Source organism: Pongo pygmaeus, chromosome 8, assembly GCF_028885625.2.
Source record: "Pongo pygmaeus isolate AG05252 chromosome 8, NHGRI_mPonPyg2-v2.0_pri, whole genome shotgun sequence".
Lineage (NCBI taxonomy): Eukaryota > Metazoa > Chordata > Mammalia > Primates > Hominidae > Pongo > Pongo pygmaeus.
Genome location: NC_072381.2, coordinates 47,861,969 through 47,872,193, shown reverse-complemented (window position 1 = coordinate 47,872,193; position 10,225 = coordinate 47,861,969). Strand labels below are relative to the sequence as shown.

Sequence of the window (10,225 nt, the reverse complement as noted above, 5' to 3'; positions counted from 1 at the left end):
GCTGAGGCCGCGGAGGCCTGTGGGAAACGTAGTCTGGGCCGCTTGGGGGTCTTAGGGGCTCCATCCGCAGAGCAGGTTGGCATCACCTGGGAATCTTTGAAAAGTGAAGGTGCGGGAAGTGGAGAGCGGCTGATCGCAGTCGGGAGGTGGTACATTATGACTGACATGCAAAATCTGGTAGAAAAATTGGACAGGGCAGTGGGCCGCCTGGAGGCAGTATCCCATACCTCTGACGTGCACCCTGGATATGGAGATAGTCCTTCAAAAGCAGGAGCAGCTCCATATGCGCAGGCATTTGACTCGCTGCTTGCCTGCCCTGTGGCAGAGTACTTGAAGATCAGTAAAGAGATTGGGGGAGACGTGCAGAAAGGTGGAGATGGTCCACACATGTTTGAAGTTGGAGTGAGCTCTCTTGGTTACAGCTTCTCAGTGTCAACAGCCGGCAGGTAATAAGCTTTCCGATTTGTTGGCACCTATCTCAGAGCAGATCAAAGAAATGATAACCTTTTGGGAGAAGAACCGAGGCAGCAAGTTGTTTAATCAGCTGTCAGCTGTCAGTGAAAGTATCCAGGCCCTAGGCTGGGTGGCTATGGCTCCCAATCCTGGCCATTATGTGAAAGAAATTAATCATGCTGCTGTGTTTTATACAAACTGAGTCCTTAAAGAGTACAAAGATGTGGATAAGAAGTATGTAGACTGAGTCAAAGCTTATTTAAGTATATGCACAGAGCTGCAGGCTTACATTAAGGAGTTGCATACCACCGGACTGCCTGGAGCAAAACGCGGCCTGTGACAAAAGAACTGAGTGGACTGCCATCTGGACCCTCTGCTGGATCAGCTACTCCTCCCCCACCACCAGGCCCCCCTTCTCCACGAGTCTCTGTCAGTTCAGGCTCAGATGAGTCCGCTTCCCTCTCAGCACTGTTTGCGCAGATTAATCAGGGGGAGAGCATCACACATTCCCTGAAACGTGTTATCTGATGACATGAAGACTCACAAGAACCCTACCCTGAAGACTCAGAGTGGTCCAGTATGCAGTGGCCCCAAGCCATTCTCTGCACCTAAACCCCAAACCAGCCACAAAGAAGGAGCCAGCTGTACTTGAACTGGAAGGCAAGAAGTGGAGAGTGGAAAATCAGGAAAATGTTTCCAACCTGGTGATTGATGACACAGAGCTGAAAGAGGTGGCTTACATATACAAGTGTGTCAACACGATGTTGCAAATCAAGGGCAAAATTAACTCCATTACAGTAGATAATTGTAAGAAACTTGGTCTGGTATTCGATGATATGGTGGGCATTGTGGAGATAATCAACAGTAGGGATGTCAAAGTTCAGGTAATGAGTAAAGTGCCAACCATTTCCATCAACAAAACAGATGGCTGCCATGCTTACCTGAGCAAGAATTCCCTGGATTGTGAAATAGTCAGTGCCAAATCTTCTGAGATGAACGTCCTCATTCCTACAGAAGGCGGTGACTTTAATGAATTCCCAGTTCCTGAGCAGTTCAAGACCCTCTGGAATGGGCAGAAGTTGGTCACCACAGTGACAGAAATTGCTGGATAAGCGAAGTGCCACTGGGTTCTTTGCCCTCCCTTCACACCATGGGATAAATCTGTATCAAGACGGTTCTTTTCTAGATTTCCTCTACCTTTCTGCTCTTAAAACTGCTTCTCTGCTCTGAAAAGCACAGCTACCTGCCTTCACTGAAATATACCTCAGATTTGCGGTGGGATAGCAGGTCAGTTGATCTTCTGCAGGAAGGTGCAGCTTTTCCATATCAGCTCAATCATGCCACCAGTCCATTCTTAAGGAACTGCCGACCAGGACTAATGATGCATTTTAGCTTTGAGCTTTTGGGGGTTATTCTACCAACAAACAGTCCATTGGGAAGAAAACAGTCCCAGGAATTAACAGATCAGAAGGTTCACACTGGTTAATCTTTTTCTGACAATAAGCATGAAGGTAGCAGAAGCTGGTGTGTTTCCAGATGGTTCTTCTAACCAAACTAATTTTTCACTATTGACAAGTGAGGCAAGGATTGCACTGGACCAGAGGCTGAGGCTTGGCCATCTAGCATTCCACGCAAAATTGTTTCCTATAAGCATTGCTTTTATTCACTATTCTATCCTGGGTCTGCCTCAACCATGAGATAGGAGAGTCTCCGGTACTAGCTGCTGTAGCAGTGCCCTTCATCCAGGGCAGTTAAAGGAGTATTCGACCCTTTCTTTCTCTGGGATCCCTGCCCAGCACCTTCCTACAGAGATGAAAAAAAAAAAGGAAAACAACACTCCATTCCAAGGAGTGTGGGACTCCTGAATCCTCCTTCCCTGCTAGGTGCCTGTCACTTGTCTTCACTGCCTCCTTTTCCCTGTTACACTCACCAGCTTATGGCTTCTGTCCAAGCACCTGAACAGGGGACCAAAACCTCCACTGCAAGCTGCTTTTAGGTCTTGATTTATGTAAGAATCTTGCACAGCACTGCTAATGTAAATTTCAGTTTTTTCCCTCCAGGACAAACACTTACCAAAATATGCAACTTTTTTGGTGGGAAGAGAGATTGTCCTGTGATTTCTACCCATTTCCTGAGGCCTGTGGAAATACATCTTTATGTACTTAAAGTTATACAGAAAATAGAATAAAATAAATACAAAAAAAAAAAAGCAAAGTGAAGGTGCCTGGGTCCCAGCTTCAGAGATTCTGAATTAATTGCCCTAAGTGTGGTCCTGGCATTGGGATTTTTTAAAGCCCCCAGGTGGTTCTAATGTACTGCTTAGGTTGACATCTGCCACCAGAAACTGATAAGGAAAGTATGAGAGACATATTTTATGTGACTTTGGATAGCTATTTGTTTCCAAATAATCCTGTTTTTATTACATACAAATAAAAAGCATGTTAGAAAATTACATCACCTAGAACACTACAAACATTATTTCCTCACCATTTGCTGACATAGAAAATAAAAGTAGGTTGAATCAGTTTTAACAAATGTATTATTTTCTAGGAAAAGTATATGTTTCTATTTATTAACTCCAGGAATTGGAAAGCTAAGGGAGGAAAATGTATCTCTCTCATTCAATTAGGGCCTTTTTAAGAAAATTTCTCAGGATGGTGCGTTCATTTACCAATTTACCAATGATTGACCAAAGACCCACTGTGTGCTACTCGCAGTGGGATCCTAAGGATAGAACACCTGACAAGTGTCCCTCCTAGACTAAAGTGGAGTCAGGCTCCTTTGCATCCTCCTTTCAACTACGCCTTGTCTCGGCCTGGTGAGCCGAGTTTTAGACAAGAATCCTACAAAGCCACTTTATCAAGAATCACGGCCAGGCACGGTGGTTCAGGCCTGTAATCCTAGGACTTTGGGAGGCTGAGGTGGGCGGATTGCCTGAGCTCAGGAGTTCGAGACCTGCCTGGGCAACACAGTGAAACCCCGTCTCTACTAAAATACAAAAGAAATTAGCTAGGCATGACAGTGTGCGCCTGTAGTTCCAGCTACTTGGGAGGCTGAGGCAGGAGAATTGCTTGAACCTGGGAAGCGGAGGTTGCAGTGAGCTGAGATCGCGCCACTGCACTCCATCCTAGGTGACAGAGCGAGACTCTACAAAAAATAAAAGAATCCCACTTTTTCCATCACACTTTTTCTATCCCACTTTTTCCAGCAAGGGACCTAAGAACCAGTTTTTCCTTACTTTGGGGGCTGGATCCAGAATCTGCATTTATTTATATATGGCTAACATTTGCTGAGTCCAGAGGATAGGCAGAGCCTTTTACATACATCATTGCACTGAGCCCTCACCACCAAAGAAGGTACAATTATTATTCTCATTTTGCAGATGAGGAAATTGGCTCAGAGAACGTAACTTGTCTTTGGTCCCTCACCTAGTAAATAGCAGAGCTGGGTACCAACAGTCATTGTTGGATCCCAAAGCAAAGTTGCCCCCACTGGCTTTCCATCATTCCTCGACTGTCTGAACTCCTTGCCTAACCTGCAGGGCCGTCCACCCTTTCCTGCCTGCTTTGCCATCCTCACCTCTCCCTCGGCCAACCCTGCTCATGTGGCTCTGCCCCAGCGGCTTCCTTAGCCCCTTGCTCACCAAGCTTCACACCACCTAGGGAGCTGGACCCATGCAGGAGCTGCCCTGGGCTCTTCCTTCTGCTTGCCTAACTTGGGTCCCCACTCTTGTCCTGGCCAACTCCTCTCCATCCTTCCTATCTGAACTAAAATATCAATTTCACTTCTGTGGCCCAAGACTAAGAGACATCCTCTCTTAGTACACTCCACTATAAGTGCTCCTGTGTGGGGCTTGAACAAAGTATCAATTGCCAGTGGGCAGATGTAGGCAGAGCCTGCAGGAGTTATGTCAATCATTTGAAAAGAACATTATTTACTGATAATAGAGATTAAGGACTCAAAATGGGGTGTTGGGAGCAACCGCCCCAAAATCTGGCCATAAACTGGTCCCAAAACTGGCCATAAACAAAATCTCTGCAGCACTGTAACATGTTCATAATGGCCCTAATGCCCACACTGGAAGGTTGTGGGTTTACCGGAATGAGGACAAGGAACACCTGGCCCGCCCAGGGCGGAAAACAGCTTAAAGGCATTCTTAAGCCACAAACAATAGCATGAGCGACCTGTGCCTTAGGACATGCTCCTGCTGCAGTTAACTAGGGCAACCTGTTCCTTTAATTCGGCCCATCCCTTCGTTTCCCATAAGGGATACTTTTAGTTAATTTAACATCTATAGAAACAATGCTAATGACTGGTTTGCTGCTAATGAATACATGGGTAAATCTCTGTTCGGGGCTCTCAGCTCTGAAGGCTGTGAGACCCCTGATTTCCCACTTCACACCTCTATATTTCTGTGTGTGTGTCTTTAATTCCTCTAGTACCACTGGGTTAGGGTCTCCCCAACCGAGCTGGTCTCGGCAATGAGGAGTTCACGGTTTCAATCACTACCAGCTAAAACTTACAAAGAGACAGGCTCTGTGCTAAATGCTTAACTTCCTCACTTCTTTAGCCAGTTGGCAATGTGAAGGGGATGGTGTAATCTGTCCCCATTTTTCAGATGAACTCAAGGCCAAGTGGAGATGTGGTGCTCCAGCCAGTGGGCGACACCAAGGCTGGCAAGAGGCTGGGCCAGGATGAAGTTTGGACCTTTCCCTGCAGGCAATGGGAAGCCTTGGAAGGTTTTACACAGGATAAGATAGGAACAGGCCTTTTTCTCAAAAGATCACCCTGGGGGGCCTGGGGTAGTGAGAACTTTAAGGGAAGGGACTCACAGCCAGAAAGGTAAGGAGCACATTGTGAGCACATCCAGTGACCCAGTGAGTGCCCTTCCATGGGCTCATCCTAAAGAGATAATCAGCCAAGTGTCCAAAGGTGTGTGTGTGTGTGAGAAGACTGATTAACAAGGAGTATAGTTGTGCGCCTTCACCCCCAGCTAATTTTTTTATTTTTTTGAGACAGAGTCTCACTCCATCACCCAGGCTGGAGTGCAGAGACCAAGCCAAGGATTCGCCATCAGACTGTACCTGTCTTACCTGTACAAACTAGATAAATTCCTCTCTTCTCTAGGTCTCAAAATATATTGAGGTTCCTGTGCCTGTCAGAAACTGATATCCTTTTTTTTTTTTTTAAATCGGAGTCTCGCTCTGTCACCCAGGCTGGAGTGCAGTGGTGCAATCTCAGCTCACTGCAACCTCCGCCTCCCGGGTTCAAGCAATTCTATGACTCAGCCTCCAGAGTAGCTGGGACTACATGTTCCCACCACCACGCTTGGCTAATATTTTGTATTTTTAGTAGAGACAGGGTTTCACCATCTTGGCCAGGCTGGTCTTGAACTGCTGACCTTGTGATCCACCTGCCTCAGCCTCCGAAAGTGCTGGGATTACAAGCATGAGCCACCATATGCAGCCAGACACTGATATTCTTTTCTTACCACAAGGTCAGGAACTTTGTAAGGGAACTGTGTAGACAAGGTACCAGGCCAGTCATTCCCCATGTCTATTGTCTTTATAAGTCAACTTCAGTTATTTAAAGCAGTCTGGTCATATCAGAAAATATGTCATTCCAGTCAAATGGTGGTTTAAAAAAGAAAACAGTGTCTCCACTTGTGTCCTGTTTTAAAAAAATGGATTCTTACTGAGCTTATGCAAATTACTATATTGCCAAAATATAAGAATACAAACAAATAGTTTCTGAATTCTGGAGAAATCAGATAGAGAGAAAGGTAAATGTCTCAATTTACTCCCAAAAGTATATTTTAGGCTGGGTGCAGTGACTCATGCCTGTAATCCCAGCACTTTGGGAAGCCAAGGAGGGTGGATCACTTGAGGTCAGGAGTTCGAGACCAGCCTGGCCAACATGGTGAAACCCCTCTGCTAAAACTACCAAATTAGCTGGGCGTGGCGGCAGTCACCTGTAATGCCAGCTACTTGGGAGGCTGAGGCATGAGAATCACTTGAACCTGGGAGGCAGAGGTTGCAGTGAGCCAAGATCACACCATTGTACTCCAGCCTGAGCAACAAGAGCAAAACTCTGTTTCAAAAAAAAAACAGAATATTTTACCCAATTTCTGTGACTTACAAGTAGCTCAAAAGAAATAAAGTTTTCTTGATTCCACAAAACAAAACATGAAAAGAATCAGCAATGTTTCAAACAAATAGACATAAAAATCATTTCACTCCTCCATCAGTTCAGTCCCATGTAATTAATTCTTGTTCTGCTTGATGTTGAGTTAGTGATATGGTTTGAATCTGTGTCCCAAATCGCATATCAAGTTGTAATCCCAATGTTGGAGGTGGGGCCTGGTGGGAGGTGATTGGGTTGTGGGGACAGATTTCCCCTTTGGTGCTATTCTCATCAGAGTGAGTGAGTTCTCATGAGATCTGGTTGTTTAAAAGTGTGTGGCACCTCCTCTCTCTCTCTTCCTCCTGCTCTGGCCATGTAAGATGTGCCTGCTTCCCCTCTGCCATGATTGAAAGTTTCTTGAGGCCTCCCCAGCCATGCTTCCTGTACAGCCTGCAGAACCCTTGAGCCAATTAAACCTCTTTTCTTTATAAATTACACTTTCTTTCAGGTATTCTTTATAGCAGTGCAAGAATGGACTAACACAATTAGTGATCTTCACGAACGCACCAGTTTTTTTATTAGTGTTCTGTAAGTTTTTACATAGTCTAATGATATGATCTACAAAGCTATCAGAAACCTCTATTCAAGAGTATAATTCCTGGTCCTTTCCATGAATATCCTTGAAGACATAACACACTAGGATTTGCACAGAGCTAAAAGCTCTATGCAGAAAAGCATCAGATTAAAGCAATTCACTACATGTACCAAGATATATCAACTTTTTAGAAATCTCATACAATTTTGAAATAATATTCTTAACATATTTATGGTGTTGGTCTCTTTGCAGGCTTTCACAGGCTGAGCCTCTGTGCAGCCATAATGCTGCATGGAAGCCACATCATCATTTGCACGGCCCCTCCAGCCAGCCGGGCACCTGAGATGAGAACTGCACCCAACCCAGCACCACAGCTCAGCCCCCAGCAGCAGCCCCACCCTCTGCAACTGGCTTTCTTGCTGCTGCACCTTGGTAGCTAGCTCTGATGTCCCAAATGGCAACCACTGCAGCTGGCATTGCTGCGGGCTCTACTGTTGGGCACACACTGGGGGCTTTAGTGGAAGAAATAATGCTGAGCCTCCAAGGCCTGGCGTCACTCACCAAGAACCTCAGGGAACCCAGCCAGCACAGCAGCAGCAGCCTTGCTTCTGAGATGAAACGGTTTTTGGAGCGTGCCCAGAACCAGGATGACATAAAGCTCTGTGAGGTTTCAATGAGTGCTGAAACAGTGCAGATTTGCAAATGGAATAGCCTAATCAAGAAGTCCAAACTGAAGAAATGAAAATGGCTCTCATGACCAAGTTAATTTAGCATAAAATACAATAGACAGTAAAGGTATAAAGTATAAAACCATCAGTTAAAATTCTCCTCTGTCATTCATATCTTTTTTTTTTTTAAGTATTTATTGATCATTCTTGGGTGTTTCTCGGAGAGAAGGATGTGGCAGGGTCATAGGATAATAGTGGAGAGAAGGTCAGCAGATAAACACATGAACAAAGGTCTCTGGTTTTCCTAAGCAGAGGTCCCTGCAGCCTTCCATAGTGTTTGTGTCCCTGGGTACTTGAGATTAGGGAGTGGTGATGACTCTTAATGAGCATGCTGCCTTCAAGCATCTATTTAACAAAGCACATCTTGCACCACCCTTAATCCATTTAACCCTGAGTTGACACAGCACATGTTTCAGAGAGCATGGGGCTGGGGGCAAGGCCATAGATCAACAGCATCCCAAGGCAGAAGAATTTCTCCTAGTACAGAACAAAATGGAGTCTCCTATGCCTACTTCTTTCTACACAGACAGTAACAATCTGATCTCTTTTTCTTTTCCCCAAATTTCCCCCTCTCCTTTTCAACAAAACCACCATCGTTATCATGGCCCGTTCTCGATGGTCGCTGTCTCTTTGGAGCTGTTGGGTACACCTCCCAGATGGGGCCGCTGGGCAGAGGCACTCCTCACTTCCCAGACGGGGCTGCCGGGCAGAGGAGCTCCTCACTTCCCAGACGGGGCGGCCAGGCAGAGTCGCTCACTTCCTAGACGGGGCGGCCTGGCAGAGGCACTCCTCACCTCCCAAACGAAGGGCGGCTGGGCAGAGGCGCTCCTCACATCCCAGATGATGGGCGGCCAGGCAGAGGCGCTCCTCACATCCCAGATGGGGCGGCTGGGCAGAGGCACTCCACACTTCCCAGAGAGGGCAGCCAGGTAGAGGCCTCCTCACTTCCCAGACGGGGCAGCCAGGCAGAGGCGCTCCTCACTTCCTCCCAGACAGGGTGGTGGCCAGGCAGAGGCACTCCTCACCTCCCCGACAGGGCGGCCAGGCAGAGGCGCTCCTCACTTCCCAGACAGGGCAGCCGGGCAGAGGTGCTCCTCACTTCCCAGACGGGGCAGCCGGGCAGAGGTGCTCCTCACTTCTCAGATGGGGCGGCCAGGTAGAGGCTCTCCTCACTTCCCAGATGGGGCGGCCGGGCAGAGGCCCTCCTCACTTCCTCCCAGACAGGGTGGCGGCCGGGCAGAGGCGCTCCTCACCTCTCAGACCGGGCGGTGGGGCAGAGGTGCTCCTCACTTCCCAGAAGGGGTGGCCAGGCAGAGGCGCTCCTCACTTCTCAGATGGGGCGGCCAGGTAGAGGCGCTCCTCACTTCCCAGACGGGGCAGCCGGGCAGAGGCCCTCCTCACTTCCTCCCAGACGGGGTGGCGGCTGTGTAGAGGTGCTCCTCACCTCCCAGACGGGGCAGCCGGGCAGAGGCGCTCCTCACTTCCCAGATGGGGTGGCTGGGCCTAGGCACTCCTCACATCCCAGACGGGGCAGCCGGGCAGAGGCGCTCCTCACATCCCAGACGATGGGCAGCCAGGCAGAGACGCTCCTCACTTCCTATAGGGGATGGCAGCCAGGCAGAGGCGCTCCTCACTTCCCAGACGGGGTGGCCGGGCAGAGGGGCTCCTCACATCCCAGACAATGGGCGGCCAGGCAGAGACGCTCCTCACTTCCTAGATGGGGTGGCGGCCGGGCAGAGGCTGTAATCTTAGCACTTTGGGAGGCCAAGGTAGGCGGCTGAGAGGTGCAGGTTGTAGCAAGCGGAGATCACGCCACTGCACTCCAGCCTGGGCAACATTGAGCATTGAGTGAGCAAGACTCTGTCTGCAATCCCAGCACCTCGGGAGGCGAGGCGGGCAGATCACTCGAGGCCAGGAGCTGGAGACCAGCCCGGTCAACACAGCGAAACCCCGTCTCCACCAAAAATACAAAAACCAGTCAGGCGTGGCAGCGCGCACCTGCAATCCCAGGCACTGGGCAGGCTGAGGCAGGAGAATCACAGGAGCCCGAGGCAGGGAGGCTGCAGTGAGCTGAGATCATGGCAGTACAGTCCAGCCTCGGCAACAGAGGGAGACCGAAGAAAGAAGGAGGGGGAGGAGGAGGGAGAGGGAGAGGGAGAGGGACTGTCATTCATATCTTTCCTGCTTCAGAATTACAATGGAAGAGGGTGTTCTCACTGTGTAGAATTTCACCGAGATGGTATAGAATTTTGGGTTGGACAAATATTTCTGTGGTTTCCTTAAACGAGCTGTTGTAATTTTATTGTTTGAGAGTTAATTAGAATAA

At 48.3% G+C, this 10,225-nt stretch overlaps 1 pseudogene; it reads left to right on the top strand.

Moving 5' to 3' along the window:
* The first annotated feature begins 156 nt into the window (after nucleotides 1–156).
* On the top strand, nucleotides 157–2,029 carry LOC129006888 (adenylyl cyclase-associated protein 1-like; annotated as a pseudogene).
* The last annotated feature ends 8,196 nt before the right edge of the window (nucleotides 2,030–10,225 follow it).